We start from the raw sequence: 19,609 nt of genomic DNA on the forward strand, positions 1-19,609 counted from the left end.
TTGTATGACCTTTTAGCTGCTTTCTCTCCAGGCTAAACAGACCACGCTCCCTCCACCTTGCCTCATATCCTCGCCGATTGTGGGAAATGGGGGACAGCCCTCCAATGGCAGACCTCCTTTCTCCAGGGTTGCAGCCAGAGGGCAGGAATAGGAGAGAGTATCCAAGCCCCATCACCTCACATGTTTCCTGCAAACCTGTTTCCTGGAAACCGCCCTGAGCCCTCGGGGAGGGCGGTACATAAATATAATAATAAAAGAAAAAAATAAAAGATGTGCAGTCCCAGGCACCAGATTGTGTGCTGGGGAAGACTGATTTGTATGCAAGAACATCCGTGGGAACTGGCCAAACCCCATGTCCAAAGTGGGAACAAGGAACTTCTCCCCTCCTGCCCCCCGCCCCGTGCCCCCTTTGGGTTCGGAGAGATTCTCCATTTCAGCTCTGCCCTTTCCCTTCTCTCTCCTGGCTGACACTTGGTGAATCCAAACCCAAGCAGCACACATTGGTATTCCACTACCAGGACTAACTGGAAGAGTCCTCTGAATCTGAGGAACATCAGATCCAGGTGGGTCATTGGTTTGGTCAGAAGCAACAGAACCAAGTTTGACTCCAGAGGCCCCTTTAAGAGTGACCAAGCTTTATTGTGGGCAGAAGCTTCGGGGGGGGGGGGGGCAGAATCTTCAGATCCTGCAGACAGAAGCTCTGGAGCTGAATAGTCTTTTCTGGGTCTGAAAGGTGCCCCTGGACTCAAACTAAACTTAAGGATCAAAAGGAGACAGAGGACGGCCAGTTTGGGACCTGATGGGGGAGAGCGGCAGGATTTAAATGAAGCTGATGGACTGATGGGGGACAGGGGGGCTCCGTGCTGCAGCCGTCCCTGGTGTGGTTCAGAGGCATCTTCTCACGGTCCCCGGGGCTCCGGCGGAGTCATGATGCAGCTGCCCCTTTTCTCCCTCCCAGTGAGGTCAGGGAACCAGCCCTGCTTAGCAGACCTCATGCCGTTGCCATCTCCAGGTTGGGGAATTCCTGGAACGTTCAGAGTGGCTCGGCGTGGAGAGGGGCCTCAGCTGGGTCTAATGCTGCAGGGTCCTTACAGCCAAGCGGCCCTTTTCTCCGTGGTCTGGAGATCAGTCCTCATTCTGGGAGATCTCCAGTTCTCACCTGGAGGTTGGCAGCTCTCACTGATTGTCTTTAGCCTTTCAATTTGGGCATAGAGATATCAAGAGACACTTTTGGAAAATATATTTTCTTCTACTCAACATCTTCTTGTATTGGGTGTCCAGAAGCTTCTTAGAGACCAACAAGATTTTCAGGGCAGGAGGCTGAACTCTCAAAAGCTCATTCGCTCTCACCTGCAGAGGGTGAACGTAGGGAAGGAATCCTTGCGCTGGGCAAGAAAGTTCACAAAACTGGAATTGATAGAGATAACCAATCTATTTGGGCTTCATGGAGGAGATCAGGAATTCCTACAATTTGGAGAGGGGGACATATGTACATTTTGAAGTGCTAAGAAAACGGTTAGAGAAAGGTTGCCTGTGACTCATTTCTCCAAGAATGGCAGGTAGATTTGCCCCCTGCCCAGGGAAATGGTCCAAGGGAGTGTCCATCTCAGACTGCAGAGGGACCTCCATTGTGATGCTAAGGGCCCCTTCCAGGTAAGAGCCCTCCTTTGTGCTCAGGGTCAGGTGGGAGATAGGGACCTCTGACTCACTCCCTTTTTGAGGGAAGCACAAAAGACCCTCCCCAGGGACGGTGCCACAGCCCCTCTCCCAGGGCATCTCCCATTGGACAGAGGCCAAGGGGGGCCAGGCCTTGCCCCCCAGGAGGCCCATAAGAGCATGCCTGGACCCAGCTCTCCTTGTCCAGCGATTCTGGTCTGGAAGGGGGCTTGGTCTGTCTGTGATCTAGCTGGCAGCCTTAGCCTTGCAAGGAGCACCCGTCTCTCCCCTGAAGCCCAAGAAGATGGCAGCTGCTGCTGGAGGAGGTAAGAAGGGACCCCCGTTAGGGGTGGGGGTGGTCCAGGGGCCCAGAATCCCAGACTACAAGGCCAGCTTGAGGGCTAAACTGCCATGCACTGAAACCTGCTGGTTTAGATACATGGAGGTGGAAAGGTCCACGAGCAGCCAGTACCCACAGAGAACCTCCATGTTCAAGGGCAGTCTATTCTTCAATGCCAGTTTTGGCAGAGCAACTTGACTGTGTGGGGGGGAGGAGTGGGCTATAAGATTCCAAAGTTTTCCATTCTGCAACTGGACACAGGATCAATCTTCAATTGAAACGGCGGGGGGGGGGGGGGGGCTGCAAATTGTGTCTCCTCCCCAGACGTGCCAGCCATGAAGTCCTTTCCAAATTTCCTGGAATCTCGGATGCCCTGATTGGAAATCATTCTCCTCCTCATTTTGCTTCCCAGTCATCCAGCTTTTGTGCTCTGGCCTACCTCACAGGGGAGTTGTGAGGCTCAAGTAGAGAAAGGGGAAATGTGTCTAACCACTCTGGTATGCCGTTGGGGAGAGAAGTGGGGAAAATGAGGGAATTCAATCTGGTCTTTAAGGTGTCTTCATTGGTCTTTGCAGCGCTGGGGGGGGGGGTTAAAGGTGGATTAATTGTAGAGTGAAGACAGGGGGGATTGGGGTAGGAGGATGGACATTCATGAGGCACCCCCCCTTGTGTTTTCCCTGCAGATGCCCCTTCCAATGTCCCTCAAGTGCCCACTGGGCATTACAGAAGTGGCCAGAGAAGGCAGCGGACGTCGTTCACCCAAGAGCAGGTGGACATCCTGGTCAAGGCCTTCGAAAACAACCCTTATCCCGGCTTCCTTGTGAGGGAGGAGCTGGCCGGGAAGATCGGAGTCCCCGAAGGTCGTGTCCACGTAAGTAGGGGAACCCGTCTTGGTCTCTTTATCCTCTGTGCCTTTTCCAGCCATTTCAGAATCAGGCCCCATCTCTGCCAGTATGTACCAATCCCCAGAGGGGACTAGAGGCCTCTGCCCCCTGTGGGTGGGTGGGTGGGTGGGTGGGCTGACTGACCTTCTGCCCCATGGGCAGGCACTCTTATGGGAAGCAGTAGGATCAGCCAACCTTTAATGCTGACTGCTGGGATCCCGAAGGTGCCTTTTCAGGGGGAAGACCTGCAGGGGGCTGGGGGCATGTGTGCCTGTGGAAGGACATGGGAAGGGGGTGGGGAAAGGAGGCAGGAATTAATTCCAGTTGGCTGTGCAAACATCATGCTCACCTGTCCTTCAGAATTGCAGTGGCCACGATGGGGAAAGGGAGAGATCTTGCAGTAGCATCAGTGGGCCCTTCGTAGTTCTGACTCCTGAAAGGCGGAAAGGCGGACAAGTTTCTGTTCTGAGATGACGGACCCTTTGCTCCTCTCCTTCCTTCTCCCCAGGTTTGGTTTCAGAACAGGAGGGCCAGGCACACCGGCTGCAGGAAGGGGAACTCCGGAGCAGACCCCAGGCAAGGGGGGCAGCAGAGTCCCCCCAACATGCTGACCCCTCCTCATGAGGACGATGTGGGAGGGGGTGTGACCTGCCCCCCTGGGAATCCTCGCCTGGGCCCTCACTTGGGTGTACCTGGGAGCCAGGAGACCTCCTCTCCTCTGAGTGTTGCACAGACTGGCCTTGCGTCCCCCGCGGTGGGCATCCTTCCGTCACCGGCTGTTCCGCCGCCTGTGGCCATCCCTCCTCCGCAAGCAGCACCTCCCCTCCTCTTCGCGGAGCTCCTCCAGGGACTTTGGGATGGCTCCCCTCTGCCGGTGCTGACAGAGGAAGACCTGGCCATCCTTTACTTGCCTGGCTGAAGCTCCCAACATGCGAGGATCGGGGCCTCCTCTCCTGCATTCATTCCCACCCACCCCCTCCACAAGGACTGTCGGACTGGGATGTACTGGACTGTTTCCTGCCCTCCGAGGATTCTTTATGCATTCTGCTAGAAGCTCCTGAGAGATGGTTTCTGGGTTTAAGTAAAATTATTTATCCTTTGGCACCAATTGTCTCTTGTTTCTTGCTTGATGTCCTCCAGCAATCGTTGAGGGTAGCAGGGAGGGGGGATTTGAACCTGCCTCTGCCAGGGGCCCCAGCCTTGGTGAGTCTGAAATGCCATGGGGGGGGGGGAGTCTGGGCACAGACACAGAACAGCACAGGCACAAAAAGAGGGCAAAGAGACCCCCACAAACCACCACTCAGACCCCGCATTGGGACCTGGGGAGGCTCCCTGCAGGGATCACAGCAGACCCGTATTGAGGAGAGGGAGCAGAAAGGTCTACTTGTACGTGGGGGGGGTCTACTTCAGATCAACAGATCTACCCCCCCCCCCCGAACCTGTTGGGAATCCCAGGTACTACAAGAGAATTGGCCAGACTTGCACTTGGAAGGACCATCTCAGCCGGAGACATGCAGGGGAAGGGACGACACACCCACTGCCTCGGGCTTCCCTCACTTGGTGGGGCTGCCCCCTCTCCAGCTGCATTAAGGGCTCTGTGTGCTATTGGAGGATGGATTTATCTGGGCCTTGAAATAAGGGACATTGCAGGGGGACCACCCTGACGGGCGGCCAGGGCTCCTCAGGAAGAGCAGGCTGCTTGTTCATTCCTTCCCTTGAATTTCAGCCTCCGCTGGGTTATCTCTTGTAGCAGTCCGGAGTAGTGCTTTCAAATTTTGGGTTTATATACCTTAATAATGGATTTTGTTCTAGGGGTTTTGTCCTTGTTTGTGAACTGCTTGGAATGCCTTCAGTAAGAAAAGTGTTTAATAAATAGTTTAAATAAAATAAATAAAAACAGATCTTCCTGACATTCCTTATAAAAACCGACCTTCCTGCCATTCGTTTTTCTTCTCTGCCACAACCCCACATAGCGTAATCTTATTATCCCTCTGCAATTTAAGAAAACCTTTTAAACAAAATCAGGGTCCTGGCCTTGCTCATTCCTCTGTGTGTGTGTGTGGGGGGGGGAGACGAGAAGCACCCCTTCTTCCAAGGGTCCCCCACCCTCTCCCTGTCCTTGCAGAGGGGAGGAAGGTCGTTCCCCTGCCCGTCTCAAAGGATCCTAGGCTAATCCAGAGGGGGCTAAGCTGTCCTCCAACACCAGTGCCTACGGAAAAGAGAGATCCACCACACTGGTCATCCTGGGGAGGGGGGTCTTTGGCATTTTTATTGGGTTTCTTTGTCTGATACAGATTTCTCTACACCAGGTGTCTGTACACACTCACACAAAAACAAGCCACACAAAAACAAGCCAACAAACAACAAACAACCTCTTAGAATCATAGAATCGCAGGGTTGGAAGGGACTTCCAGGGTCATGTAGTCCAGCCCCTTGCAGAATGCAGGAAATTCCCAGCTTCCTGCCCCAATCCATGCCCAGGTGATGCCACCCCCAGAAAACCCACAATCCCTGGCCAGTCTGGCCCGAAAGAAATTCACTTTCTGACCCCCAATGTAGCAAAGGGCATTTCTGCCACTCGCTCTATGCAGGCCTGCCCTTAGGCTTGATCCGGAAACAACAGCGGGTCCAGAATGCAGCACTCAGGATCCTCACAAATATCCTGCGGCGATCCCACATTCGGCCTGCGCGTCAACAAGTCCACTGGCTCTTCGTCAAATTCCAGGTCAGGTGGAATTTGGCCTTCAAGGCCATACGGTGGCCAGTCCCTGGTCTACTAAGACCCCAGATCCTTTTCACACATGCTATTGGCAAGACAGTTTGGGACCTGATGGGGGAGAGCGGCAGGATTTAAATGAAGCTGATGGACTGATGGGGGACAGGGGGGCTCCGTGCTGCAGCCGTCCCTGGTGTGGTTCAGAGGCATCTTCTCACGGTCCCCGGGGCTCCAGGGGAGTCATGACGCAGCTGCCCCTTTTCTCCCTCCCAGTGAGGTCAGGGAACCAGCCCTGCTTAGCAGAGCTCATGGAATTGCCATCTCCAGGTTGGGGAATTCCTGGAACGTTCAGAGTGGCTCGGTGTGGAGAGGGGCCTCAGCTGGGTCTAATGCTGCAGGGTCCTTACAGCCAAGCGGCCCTTTTCTCCGTGGTCTGGAGAGCAGTCCTCATTCTGGGAGATCTCCAGTTCTCACCTGGAGGTTGGCAGCTGTCACTGATTGTCTTTAGCCTTTCAATTTGGGCATAGAGAAAACGAGAGACACTTTTGGAGAATATATTTTCTTCTACTCAACATGTTCTTGTATTGGGTGTCCAGAAGCTTCTTAGAGACCAACAAGATTTTCAGGGCAGGAGGCTGAACGCTCAAAAGCTCATTCGCTCTCACCTGCAGAGGGTGAACATAGGGAAGGAATCCTTGCGCTGGGCAAGAAAGTTCCCAAAACTGGAATTGATAGAGATAACCAATCTATTTGGGTTTCATGGAGGAGATCAGGATTTCCTACAATTTGGAGAGGGGGACATATGTACATTTTGAAATGCTAAGAACAGGGTTAGAGAAAGGTTGCCTGTGACTCATTTCTCCAAGAATGGCAGGTAGATTTGCCCCCTGCCCAGGGAAATGGTCCAAGGGAGTGTCCATCTCAGACTGCAGAGGGACCTCCATTGTGATGCTAAGGGGCCCATCTAGGTAAGAGCCCTCCTTTGTGCTCAGGGTCAGGTGGGAGATAGGGACCTCTGAGTCACTCCCTTTTTGAGGGAAGCACAAAAGATCTATTTGGGCTTCATAATAGTGATCAAGAAATTCAACAATTAGGAGAAAGTGACATATATATATATATAAATTTTAAAAAGCTGATAGGAGAGAAAAAGAAACTTATGCAAAGGTTTCTTATAAATCATTTCTCCAAGAATGGCAGGAAGATCTCCCCCCTGCCCAGGGAAATGGCCTAAGGGAGTGTCCATCTCAGACTGCAGAGGGACCTCCATTGTGATGCTAAGGGGCCCATCCAGGTAAGAGCCCTCCTTTGTGCTCAGGGTCAGGTGGGAGATAGGGACCTCTGAGTCACTCCCTTTTTGAGGGAAGCACAAAAGATGGTGCCAAAGCCCCCCTCCTAGGGCATCTCCCATTGGACAGAGGCGGGGGGGGGGAGGCCCGCCTTGCTCCACCTCCCCAAGGCTGGCCTCACCGGGTCCTGACTAGTGCTTTCAAATTTTGGTTTTATATATCTTAATAATGGATTATGTTCTAGGTGTTTTGTCCTTATTTTTATAGTGCTTGGAATGCCTTAAATAAGAAAAGTGTTTAATAAATAGTTTAAATTAATTAAATAAAAACAGATCTTCCTGCCGTTCTTTTTTCTCCTCTGCCACATCACCATATAGAGTAATCTTAGTATCCCTCTACAGCAAAAGAAAATCTTTTAAACAAAATCTGGGTCCTGGCCTTGCTCATTCCTCTGAGGGGGGGGGGGGAGACGAGAAGCACCCCTTCTTCCAAGGGTCCCCCACCCTTTCCCTGTCCTTGCAGAGGGCAGGAAGGTCGTTCCCCTGCCCCATCTCAAAGGATCCTAGCCTAATCCGGAGGGGGCTAAGCTGTCCTCCAGCACCAATGCTTATGGAAAAGATATATCCACCACAAAGGTCATCCTGGGAAGGGGGGTGGGTGGGTTAAGAACCCCAGGTGGTAAAAACCCCAGATCCTTTTCATACATGCTACTGCCAAGATAGGTGTCCCCCATCCTATAGTAATGCATTCGATTGTTCCTACCTAAATACAGAACTTTATATTTATCACTATTGAAATTTATTTTAACCCAGTTCCCCAGCCGGTCAAGGTCATCCTGTATCCTGATTCTGTCTTCGGGTTTCTTTGCTACCCCTCCCATCTGCCCATTTTATAAGCACCCCCTCTATTCCTTCACCCAGTCATTTATGAACACAGGGCCCAGGACAGATCCCTGAGGCACTCCACTCCTCACTCCTCTCCATGAAGATGAGGCACCACTTACAAACCCTCTGTGGGTACAAAGCGTCAATCAGTCTTGTTCCAGCAGCTTCAGGGACTGCATTGTGGGTTGGGGAAAACCAATTTGTATGCAAGACCCAGCATCCGTGGGAGCTGGCCAAACCCCATGTCCAAAGTGGGAACAAGGAACTTCTCCCCTCCTGCCCCCCACCCCGCCCCTCCTCTGGGTTCGGAGAGATTCTCCATTTCAGCTCTGCCCTTTCCCTTCTCTCTCCTGGCTGACACTCGGTGAATCCGAACCCAAGCACCACACATTGGTATTCGACAACCAGGACTAATTGGAAGAGTCCTCTGAATCTGAGGAACATCAGAACAGATCCAGGTGGGTCACCGTGTTGGTCAGAAGCAACAGAACCACGTTTCAGTCCAGTGGCTCCTTTAAGAGTGACCAAGCTTCACTCTGGGTAAAAGCTTTGGTAGGCCAGAATATTCAGACTTCTCTGGATCTGAAAGGTGCCCCTGGACTCGAACTCCGGTCCGTCAGAGAGAGCACTAAACCTAAGGTCTCCTCCTCCTTCCCTCCCCATGTGGGTGGCTGTAAATGGGATTTTTTTATTTTAAAAAAACTTGGTGCCTATTTCCAACATCTCTGGAGCAGCCACATCCCCCTTCTCCATTTTCAGAATGTTGGACCAGAGTGAAGAAACAGGAGGCCTTTCAGGCAGGTCCAGACATAACCATCCACTGGGCTGCCCATTCCAGCTTCGCTCAGGTGGCAGCTTTGCAATTCTTCACTGGGGAAGGGAGAGGTGAATCCTTCTCCAGGAGATATGCACAAGGGGGGGGGGGATCCAGGGGAGCACTCTGTTTTTGAAGGGGAGGGAACTAAGCTGGCAGAAAGGGGGTGGGGCTGAAGCACGACCAATGGCACCAGTAGGGGGAGGGCCATGATCCATGTGGCCTGCAGGAGCCTGCTCCAGTTTGGATGCCAGAAGAGAGAAAGATCCTAACCTAATCAGGAGGGGGCTAAGCTCCTATAGAAATGCCTATCGAAAAGAGAGATCCACCACACTGGTCATCCTGGGGAGAGGGGTGTCTTTTGCATTTTTATTGATTTCTTTGTCTGATAAAGATTTCTCTACACCTGGGTCATCTAGTCCAACCCCCTGCACTATGCAGGACACTCACAACCCTATCTCTCATCCACTGTCACCTGCCACCTTCACAGAATCATCTCTAAGCGAACCCTCAATTCCTTTTGGTAACTCCAAGGCAAACAAAATATACAGGAATTGTCCAGGCTATTCCAAATCAATAATGGATCTTTTTATTTTTTATTTTTATAATAATTCAAAACTTTGTAAATCATCCAAAACCATAACAGAAATAAATCACAACCAAAACGGGTTCCTGGGTAAATAATATCCCATTTTCCCAAACTTCCTCAGTGATTGTGATCCTGTAAAGATGATAATAATATAATAAATCATATAACCAAAACCACCAATTACCACCTAGAAGGTAAAGGTAAAGGTATCCCCTGTGCAAGCACCGAGTCATGTCTGACCCTTGGGGTGACGCCCTCCAGCGTTTTCATGGCAGACTCAATACGGGGTGGTTTGCCAGTACCTTCCCCAGTCATTACCGTTTACCCCCCAGCAAGCTGGGTACTCATTTTACCGACCTCGGAAGGATGGAAGGCTGAGTCAACCTTGAGCCGGATGCTGGGATTGAACTCCCAGCCTCATGGGCAGAGCTTTCAGACTACATGTCTGCTGCCTTACCACTCTGCGCCACAAGAAGCTCTTAGCAGTTACCACCTAATCACAGCATTTAAATATCAAAACATACCTTCATAATATTTTCTTAATATCTTCACTGCTCCATATTAATTATCACATGGGCTATCAGCTCATCATGCAGTCCCCAAAAAGTGTGTGTGTGGGGAATATCCAGGATCTGTCAGCCTCACCTCCATCACAGGGTGTCTGCAGTGGGGAGAGGAAAGGAAAGGCAAATATAAGCTACTTTGAGACTCCTCTGGTAGAGAAAAGCGGCATCTAAGAACCAACTCTTCTTCTTCTTATTATTATTATTCATTAAATAAAACCAGATCTTCCTGACCTTCTTTTTTCTTCTCTGCCACATTGCCACAGCCTAATCCAGGGGTAGTCAAACTGCGGCCCTCCAGATGGCCATGGACTACAATTCCCATGAGCCCCTGCCAGCGAATGCTGGCAGGGGCTTGTGGGAATTGTAGTCCATGGCCATCTGGAGGGCCGCAGTTTGACTACCCCTGGCCTAATCTTAGTAAAGGCAAAGGTAAAGGTATCCCCTGTGCAAGCACCGAGTCATGTCTGACCCTTGGGGTGACGCCTTCCAGTGTTTCCATGGCAGACTCAATACGGGGTGGTTTGCCAGTGGCCTCCCCAGTCATTACCGTTAGTATCTCTCTCCAGTAAAAGAAAACTGTAAAAAGATAATCAGGGTCCTGGCCAGAAGACACCTTATAATTCCCGGGATATGGGGGGGAGGGGGAGCGAAGGAAGCATCCTTTTTCCAAGGGTCCCCGCACCCTCTAGTAAACAGCTTGGAATGCCTTAAATAACAAAGGTGGTTAATAAATATTTCTAATAAATAAAAGCAGATCTTCCTGGCCTTATTTTTTCATTTCTGCCACATTCACTAATCTTGGTATTTCTCTCCATTAAAAGAGGAAAATCAGGGTCCTAGCCAGGGTCCTTTGTTCCAAGGGACCCCTCACCTTCTCCCTGTCCTTGCAGGGAGCAGGATGGACTTTGCCCTGCTCCATCTCAAAGGATCCTAACCAAATCAGGAGGGGGCTAAGCTGTCCTTGAATACCAATGCCTACGGAAAAGAGAGATCCACCACAAAGGTCATCCTGGGAAGGGGGGGATAAGAACCCCAGGTGGTAAAAACCCCAGATCCTTTTCATACATGCTACTGCCAAGACATGTGTCTCCCATCCTATAAAGATGCATTTGATTTTTCCTACCTAAACAAAGAACTTTCTATTTATCACTATTGAAATTCATTTTAGCCCAGTTTTCCAGCCTGTCAAGATCATCCTGTATCCTCATTCTGTCTTCGGGTTTCTTTGCTACCCCTCCCAGTTTAGTATCACCTGTAAATGTAATAAGCACCCCCTCTGTTCCTTCATCCAACCATTTATGAACACAGGGCCCAGGACAGATCCCGGAGGTATGCCACTCCTCACTGCTCTCCATGAAGGTGACGAAGCATTTACAAACACTCTTCGGGTGCAAAGTGTCAACCACTTATCAATCCTCTTCCAGCAGCTTCAGGCACCGGATTGTGGGTTGGGGGAGACCAACTGGTATGCAAGACCGAACTTTTCTGGGCCTGAAAGGCGCCCCTGGACTCGAACTCCGGTCCGTCAGAGAGAGAAATAAGGTCTCCTCCTTCCCTCCCCACGTGGGTGGCTCTAAATGTGATTATTATTTAAAAACAAAAACAAAACTTGGTGCCTATTTCCCACGTCTCTGGAGCAGCCACACCCTCCCTCTCCATTTTCAGAATGTTGGACCAGAGTAAAGAAATAAGAGGCATTTCAGGCAGATCCGGGCATAAACATCCACTGGGGAGAAGCTGCCCATTCCAGGTTCGCTCAGGTGGCAGCTTTGCAAATCTTCACTGGGGAAGTGAGAGGTGAATCCTTCCTCACATTGCCATCTCCAGGAGATATGCACAAGGAGGAGGAGGGGATCCAGGGGAGCACTCTGCTTGTGGAAGGGAGGGAACTAAGCCGGGTAGAGTCCACCCTCCAGTGGTCATTCTCTGCATGGGAGCTCTGTTGCCTGCAGAGGAACTGGACTTCCCCACCTGGAGGCTGGCAACCCTGCCCCTTCCGGAGTTCTGGCTCTCCTGCTCAGCAGAATGGAAGCCCCGAGGGCGTGGCAGCAAGGGGGTGGGGCTGAAACACGACCAATGGCACCAGTAGGCAGAGGGCCATGATCCACGTGGCCTGCAGCAGCCTGCTCCAGTTTGGATGCCAGAAGAGAGAAACCTCTGTGGAAACAACTGGAGCTGTCCTGAAAATTAGGGAGTGAGGTGTTGTGCTCACCAGAGCAGGTCAGGATCTGGGAGTCCCAGAGGGGATACTCTCGCTTTGCTGGTGACCTTGGCCAGTCAGGCACTCTCAGCCTAGCCTACCTCACAGGGTTGTCGTCTGGATCAAAAGGAGACAGAGGCCAGCCAGTTTGGGACCTGATGGGGGAGAGCGGCAGGATTTAAATGAATCTGGTTGACTGATCGAGGAAAGGGGGGCTCCGTGAATCTTCTCACGGTCCCCAGGGCTCCAGGGGAGTCATGATGCAGCTGCCCCTTTTCTCCCTCCCAGCGAGGTCAGGGAACCAGCCCTGCAGAGCAGAGCTCATGGCATTGCCATCTCCAGGTTGGGGAATTCCTGGTACTTTCAGAGTGGCTCGGCGTGGGTCCTCAGCTGGGTCTAATGCTGCAGGGTCCTTACAGCCAAGCGGCCCTTTTCTCTGCGGTCTGGAGATCAGGCCTCATTCTGGGAGATCTGCCCTCTGCCCAGGGAAATTCAACAATTAGGAGAGAGTGACATATATATATACATTTTAAAAAGCTAATAGGAGAGAAAAAGAAACTTATGCAAAGGTTTCTTACAAATCACTTCTCCATGAATGGCAGGTAGATCTGCCCTCTGCCCAGGGAAATGGCCCAAGGGAGTGTCCATCTCAGACTGCAGAGGGACCTCCATTGTGATGCTAAGGGCCCCATCCAGGTAAGAGCCCTCCTTTGTGCTCAGGGTCAGGTGGGAGATAGGGGCCTCTGAGTCACTCCCTTTTTGAGGGAAGCACAAAAGACCCTTCCCAGGGATGGTGCCAAAGCCCCCCTCCAAGGGCATCTCCCATTGGGCAGAGGCCAAGGGGGGGCCAGGCCTTGCCCCCCAGGAGGCCCATAAGAGTTTGCCTGGACCCAGCTCTCCTCGTCCAGCGATTCTGGTCTGGAAGGGGGCTTGGCCTGTCTGTGATCTAGCTGGCAGCCTGAGCCTTGCAAGGAGCACCCGTCTCTCCCCTGAAGCCCAAGAAGATGGCAGCTGCTGCTGGAGGAGGTAGGAAGGGACCCCCGTTAGGGGTGGGGGTGGTCCAGGGGTCCAGAATCCCAGAGTACAAGGCCAGCTTGAGGGCTAAACTGCCATGCACTGAAACCTGCCGGTTTAGATACATGGAGGTGGAAAAGTCCACGAGCAGCCAGTAGCCAGAGAGAACCTCCATGTTCAAGGGCAGTCTATTCTTCAATGCAGGTTTTGGCAGTGCAACTTGACTGTGTGTGTGGGGGGGGGGGGAGGAGTGGGCTATAAGATTCCAAAGTTTTCCATTCTGCAACTGGACACAGGATCAATCTTAATTTAAAACTGGGGGGGGGGCTGCAAATTGTGTCTCCTCCCCAGAAGTGCCACCCATGAAGTCATTTCCAAATTTCCTGGAATCTCGGATGACCTGCTTGGAAATCCATCTCCTCATTTTGCTTCCCAGTCATTCAGCTTTTGTGCTCTGGCCTACCTCACAGGGGAGTTGTGAGACTCAAGTAGAAAAAGGGGAAATGTGTCTAACCGCTCTGGTATGCCGTTGGGGAGAGAAGTGGGGAAAACGAGGGAATTCAATGTGGTCTTTAAGGTGTCTTCCTTGGTCTTTGCAGTGCTAGGGAGGGGGGGTTAAAGGTGGATTAATTGTAGAGTGAAGATAGGGGGGATTGGGGTAGGTGGATGGACATTCATGAGGCACCCTCCCCCCTTGTGTTTTCCCTGCAGATGCCCCTTCCAATGTCCCTCAAGTGCCCACTGGGCATTACAGAAGTGGCCAGAGAAGGCAGCGGACGTCGTTCACCCAAGAGCAGGTGGACATCCTGGTCAAGGCCTTCGAAAACAACCCTTATCCCGGCTTCGTTGTGAGGGAGGAGCTGGCCGGGAAGATCGGAGTTCCCGAAGGTCGTGTCCACGTAAGTAGGGGGACCCGTCTTGGTCTCCTTATCTTCCGTGCCTTTTCCAGCCATTTCAGAATCAGGCCCCATCGCTGCCAGTATGTACCAATACCCAGAGGGGACTAGAGGCCTCTGCCCCCTGTGGGTGGGTGGGTGGGTGGGCTGACTGACCTTCTGCCCCATGGGCTGGCACTCTTATGGGAAGCAGTGGGATCAGCCAACCTTTAATGCTGACTGCTGGGATCCCGAAGGTGCCTTTTCAGGGGGAAGACCTGCAGGAGGCTGGGGGCATGTGTGCCTGTGGAAGGACATGGGAAGGGGGTGGGGAAAGGAGGCAGGAATTAATTCCAGTTGGCTGTGCAAACATCATGCTCACCTGTCCTTCAGAATTGCAGTGGCCACGATGGGGAACCGGAGAGATCTTGCAGTAGCATCAGTGGGCCCTTAGTAGTTCTGAGTCCTGAAAGGCGGAAAGGCGGAAGAGTTTCTGTTCTGAGATGACGGACCCTGTGCTCCTCTCCTTCCTTCTCCACAGGTCTGGTTTCAGAACAGGAGGGCCAGACACACCGGCTGCAGGAAGGGGGACTCCGGAGCAGACCCCAGGCAAGGGGGGCAGCAGAATCCCCCCAACATGCTGACCCCTCCTCCTGAGGACGACGTGGGAGGGGGTGTGGCCTGCCCCCCTGGGAATCCTCGCCTGGGCACTCACTTGGGTGTACCTGGGAGCCAGGAGACCTCCTCTCCTCTGAGTGTTGCACAGACTGGCCTTGCGTCCCCCGCGGTGGGCATCCTTCAGGCACCGGCTGTTCCACCGCCTGTGGCCATCCCTCCTCCACAAGCAGCACCTCCCCTCCTCTTCGCGGAGCTCCTCCAGGGACTTTGGGATGGCTCCCCTCTTCCGGTGCTGACAGAGGAAGACCTGGCCATCCTTTACTTGCCTGGCTGAAGCTCCCAACATGCGAGGATCGGGGCCTCCTCGCCTACGTTCATTCCCACCCACCCCATCCACAAGGACTGTCGGACTGGGATGTACTGGACTATTTCATGCCCTCCGAGGATTCTTTATGCATTTCAATAGAAGCTCCTGAGAGATGCTTTCTGGGTTTAAGTAAAATTATTTATCCTTTTGCACCAGTTGTCTCTCGTTTCTTGCTCGAGGTCCTCCAGCAGTCGTTGAGGGTAGCCGGGAGGGGGGATTTGAACCTGCCTCTGCCAGGGGCCCCAGCGTTAGGGAGTCTGAAATGCCGTTGGGGGGGGAGGCTGGGCACAGGCAGAGAACAGCACAGGCACAAAAAGAGGGCAAAGAGACCCCCACAAACCACCACTCAGACCCGGCGTTGGGACCTGGGGAGGCTCCCTGCAGGGATCACGGCAGACCCGTATTGAGGAGAGGGAGCAGAAAGGTCTGCCTGTACGTGGGGGGGGGGTGTTAAAGGGGGTTTGGACTCCATTTCTGTTGTGCTACTTCAGATCAACACCGCTACCCCCCCCCTTGAGCCCCTTGGGAATCCCAGGTAATTCAAGAGAATTGGCCAGACTTGAACTTGGAAGGACCATCTCAGCCAGAGACATCCGGGGGAAAGACGACACACCCACTGCCTCCGGCTTCCCTCGCTTGGTGGGGCTGCCCCCTCTCCAGCTGCATTAAGGGCTCCGTGTGCTATTGGAGGATGGATTTATCTGGGCCTTGAAATAGGGGACATTGCAGGGGGACCACCCTGACGCACGTCTTCTTATGCGGGGCGGCCAGGGCTTCTCAGGAAGAGCAGGCTGCTTGTTCATTCCTTCCCTCTGCTGCAGTCAAGAGGTTTGCATTTCAGCCTCCGCTGGGTTATCTCTTGTAGCAGTCCTGACTAGTGCTTTCAAATTTTGGGTTTATATACCTTAATAATGGATTTTGTTCTAGGTGTTTTGTCCTTGTTGTAAACTGCTTGGAATGCCTTCAGTAAGAAAAGTGTTTAATAAATAGTTTAAATAAAATAAATAAAAACAGGTCTTCCTGCCATTCATTTTTCTTCTCTGCCACATCACCACATAGCCTAGTCTTAGTATCCCTCTGTAATGAAAGAAAACCTTTTAAACAAAATCAGGGTCCTGGCCTTGCTCATTACTCTGTTGGGGGGGGGAGAAGCACCCCTTCTTCCAAGGGTCCCCCACCCTCTTCCTGTCCTTGCAGAGGGCAGGATGGACTTTGCCCTGTCCGTCTCAAAGGATCCTAGCCTAATCAGGAGGGGGCTAAGCTGTCCTCCAGCACCAATGCCTACGGAAAAGAGAGATCCACCACACTGGTCATCCAGGGAAGGGGGGTCTTTGGCATTTTTATTGGGTTTCTTTGTCTGATACAGCTTTCTCTACACCAGGTGTCTGTACACACTCACACAAAAACAAGCCAACAAACAACGACCTCTTAGAATCATAGAACCACAGGGTTGGACGGGACTTCCAGGGTCATCTAGTCCAACCCCTTGCAGAATGCAGGAAATTCACAACTTCTTGCCCCTTTCCACGCCCAGGTGATGCCACCTCCCAAAAAACCCACAATCTGGCCTGGAAGAAATTCACTTTCTGACCCCAATGTAGCAATGGGCATTTCTCCCACTCACTCTACGCAGGCCTGCCCTTAGACTTGATCTGGAAACTACAGCGGGTCCAGAATGCAGGGTGAACGTAGGGAAGGAATCCTTGCGCTGGTCATGAAAGTCCCCTAAATTCGAATTGATAGAGATAATCAATCTATTTGGGCTTCATGGAGCAGATCAGGAATTTCTACAATTTGGAGGGGGGGACATATGTACATTTTAAAATGCTAAGAACAGGGTTAGAGAAAGGTTGCCTGTGACTCATTTCTCCAAGAATGGATGATCTGGGGCCAAGGGACCAAGCCCTATGAAGATAGGTTGAGGGACTTGGGAATGTTCAGCCTGGAGAAAAGGAAGTTGAGAGGGGACATGATAGCGCTCTTTAAGTATTTGAAAGGTTGTCACTTGGAGGAGGGGAGGATGCTGTTCCCGTTGGCTGCAGAGGAAAGGACACGCAGTAATGGGTTTAAACTACAAGTACAACGATATAGGCTAGATACCAAGGAAATAGATATCAGGAAAAATAGATATCAGGAAAAAATTTCACAATCAGAGTAGTTCAGCAGTGGAATAGGCTGCCAAAGGAGGTGGTGAGCTCCCCCTCACTGGCAATCTTCAAGCAAAGGTTGGATACACACTTTTCCTGGGTGCTTCAGGATACTTTGGGCTGATCCTGCTTTGAGCAGGGTGTTGGACTAGATGGCCTGGATGGCCCCTTCCAACTCTATGATTCTATGAAGGTGGATCTGCCCCCTGCCCAGGGAAATGGCCCCAGGGAGTGTCCATCTCAGACTGCAGAGTGACCTCCATTGTGATGCTAAGGGGCCATCCAGGTAAGAGCCCTCCTTTGTGCTCAGGGTCAGGTGGGAGATAGGGACCTCTGAGTCACACCATTTATTGAGGGAAGCACAAAAGACCCTAACCCATGGATGGTGCCAAAGCACCCCTCCTAGGGCATCTCCCATTGGACTTTCCCCTGCCCCATCTCAAAGGATCCTAATCAGGAGGGGGCTAAGCTGTCCTCCAACACCAATGCCTAAGGAAAAGAGAGATCCACCACACTGGTCATCCTGGGGAGGGAGGGTCTTTGGCATTTTTATTGGGTTTTACTGATGGCCTCTTAGAATCATAGAACCACAGGGTTGGAAGGGACATCCAGGGTCATCTAGTCCAACCCCGGCAGAATGCAGGAAATTCACAACTTCCTGCTCACCCCAATTGTAACCTGCCACATGTTGCTTGTCGGGGTTGGCAGGAAATAAATAATAATAGTAAATAAAGTATTGGAAGATGGCGACTTTTTAGCTGCTTTCTCTCCAGGCTAAACAGACCAAGCTCCCTCCACCTTGCCTCTTATCCTCGCCGATTGTGGGAAATTTTGGGACAGCCCTCCAATGGCAGATCTCCTTTCTCCAGGGTTGCAGCCAGAGGGCAGGAATAGGAGAGAGTATCCGAGCCCCATCACCTCACATGTTTCCTGCCAACCTGTTTCCTGGAAACCACCCTGAGCCCTCGGGGAGGGCGGTATATAAATATAATAATAAAAGAAAAAATAAAAGATGTGCAGTCCCAGGCACCAGATTGTGGGCTGGGGAAGACCGATTTGTATGCAAGAACATCCATGAGAACAGCCCACACCCCATGTCCAAAGTGGGAACAAGGAACTTCTCCCCTCCTGCCCCCCGCCCCGTGCCCCCTTTGGGCTCGGAGAGATTCTCCATTTCAGCTCTGCCCTTTCCCTTCTCTCTCCTGGCTGACACTTGGTGAATCCAAACCCAAGCAGCACACGTTGGTATTCCACTACCAGGACTAATTGGAAGAGTCCTCTGAATCTGAGGAACATCAGAACAGATCCAGGTGGGTCACCGTGTTGGTGAGAAGCAACAGAACCAAGTTTGACTCCAGAGGCCCCTTTAAGAGTGACCAAGCTTTACTGTGGGCAGAAGCTCTGGGGGGCCAGAATCTTCAGATCCTGCAGACAGAAGCTCTGGAGCCGAATGGTCTTTTCTGGGTCTGAAAGGTGCCCCTGGACTCAAACTAAATCTAAGGATCAAAAGGAGACAGAGGACGGCCAGTTTGGGACCTCATGGGGGAGAGCGGCAGGATTTAAATGAAGCTGATGGACTGATCGGGGACAGGGGGCCATCCCTCCTCCGCAAGCAGCACCTCCCCTCCTCTTCGCGGAGCTCCTCCAGGGACTTTGGGATGGCTCCCCTCTTCCAGTGCTGACAGAGGAAGACCTGGCTATCCTTCACTTGCCTGGCTGAAGCCATCTGAAGAGAGAGGATCGGGGCCTCCCCTCCTACATTCATTCCCACCCCACCCACCCCGCAAAGACTGTCGGACTGGGATGTACTGGACTGTTTCATGCCCTCCGAGGATTCTTTATGCATTTCAATAGAAGCTCCTGAGAGATGCTTTCTGAGTTTAATTTAAATTATTTATCCTTTTGCACCAATTGTCTCTCGTTTCTTGGTCCTCCAGCAATCGTTGAGGGTAGCAGGGAGGGGGGATTTGAACCTGCCTCTGCCAGGGGCTCGGGCATCCTCTTGAAACACAGCAGCACATGCTGGCTTGTCAAAGGCCCCCCTCCCAAATGCATTAGTGCAGGCCACTGGAGAAGGAGGGAGGCTGGCTTACCAAGACTCCAAATTCATATTGGTCCTTACTTTGGGATGCCTGTTGGGAGGGGTGGGTATCCGAGAACAAGGCTCTGCCAGGGGCCCCAGCCTTAGGGAGTCTGAAAATAAATAAATGCATAAATAAATACATAAATACATAAATAAATAAGCAAACAAATAAACAAACAAACAAACAAATAAAGGTCTGCCTGTACGTGGGGGGGGGTCTTAAAGGGGGAATTGGACTCCATTTCTGTTGTGCTACTTCAGATCAACACCGCTACCCCCCCCACCTTGAACCCGTTGGGAATCCCGGGTAATTCGAGAGAATTGGCCAGACTTGCACTTGGAAGGACCATCTCAGCCGGAGACATCCGAGGGAAGGGATGACCCACCCACTGCCTCCGGCTTCCCTCTCTTGGTCGGGCTGCCCCCTCTCCAGCTGCATTAAGGGCTCCGTGTGCTATTGGAGGATGGATTTATCTGGGCCTTGAAATAAGGGACATTGCAGGGGGACCACCCTGACGCACGTCTTCTTATGCGGGGCGGCCAGGGCTCCTCAGGAAGAGCAGGCTGCTT

This window comes from Paroedura picta, chromosome 8 (assembly GCF_049243985.1).
Source record: "Paroedura picta isolate Pp20150507F chromosome 8, Ppicta_v3.0, whole genome shotgun sequence".
Classification (NCBI taxonomy): domain Eukaryota; kingdom Metazoa; phylum Chordata; class Lepidosauria; order Squamata; family Gekkonidae; genus Paroedura; species Paroedura picta.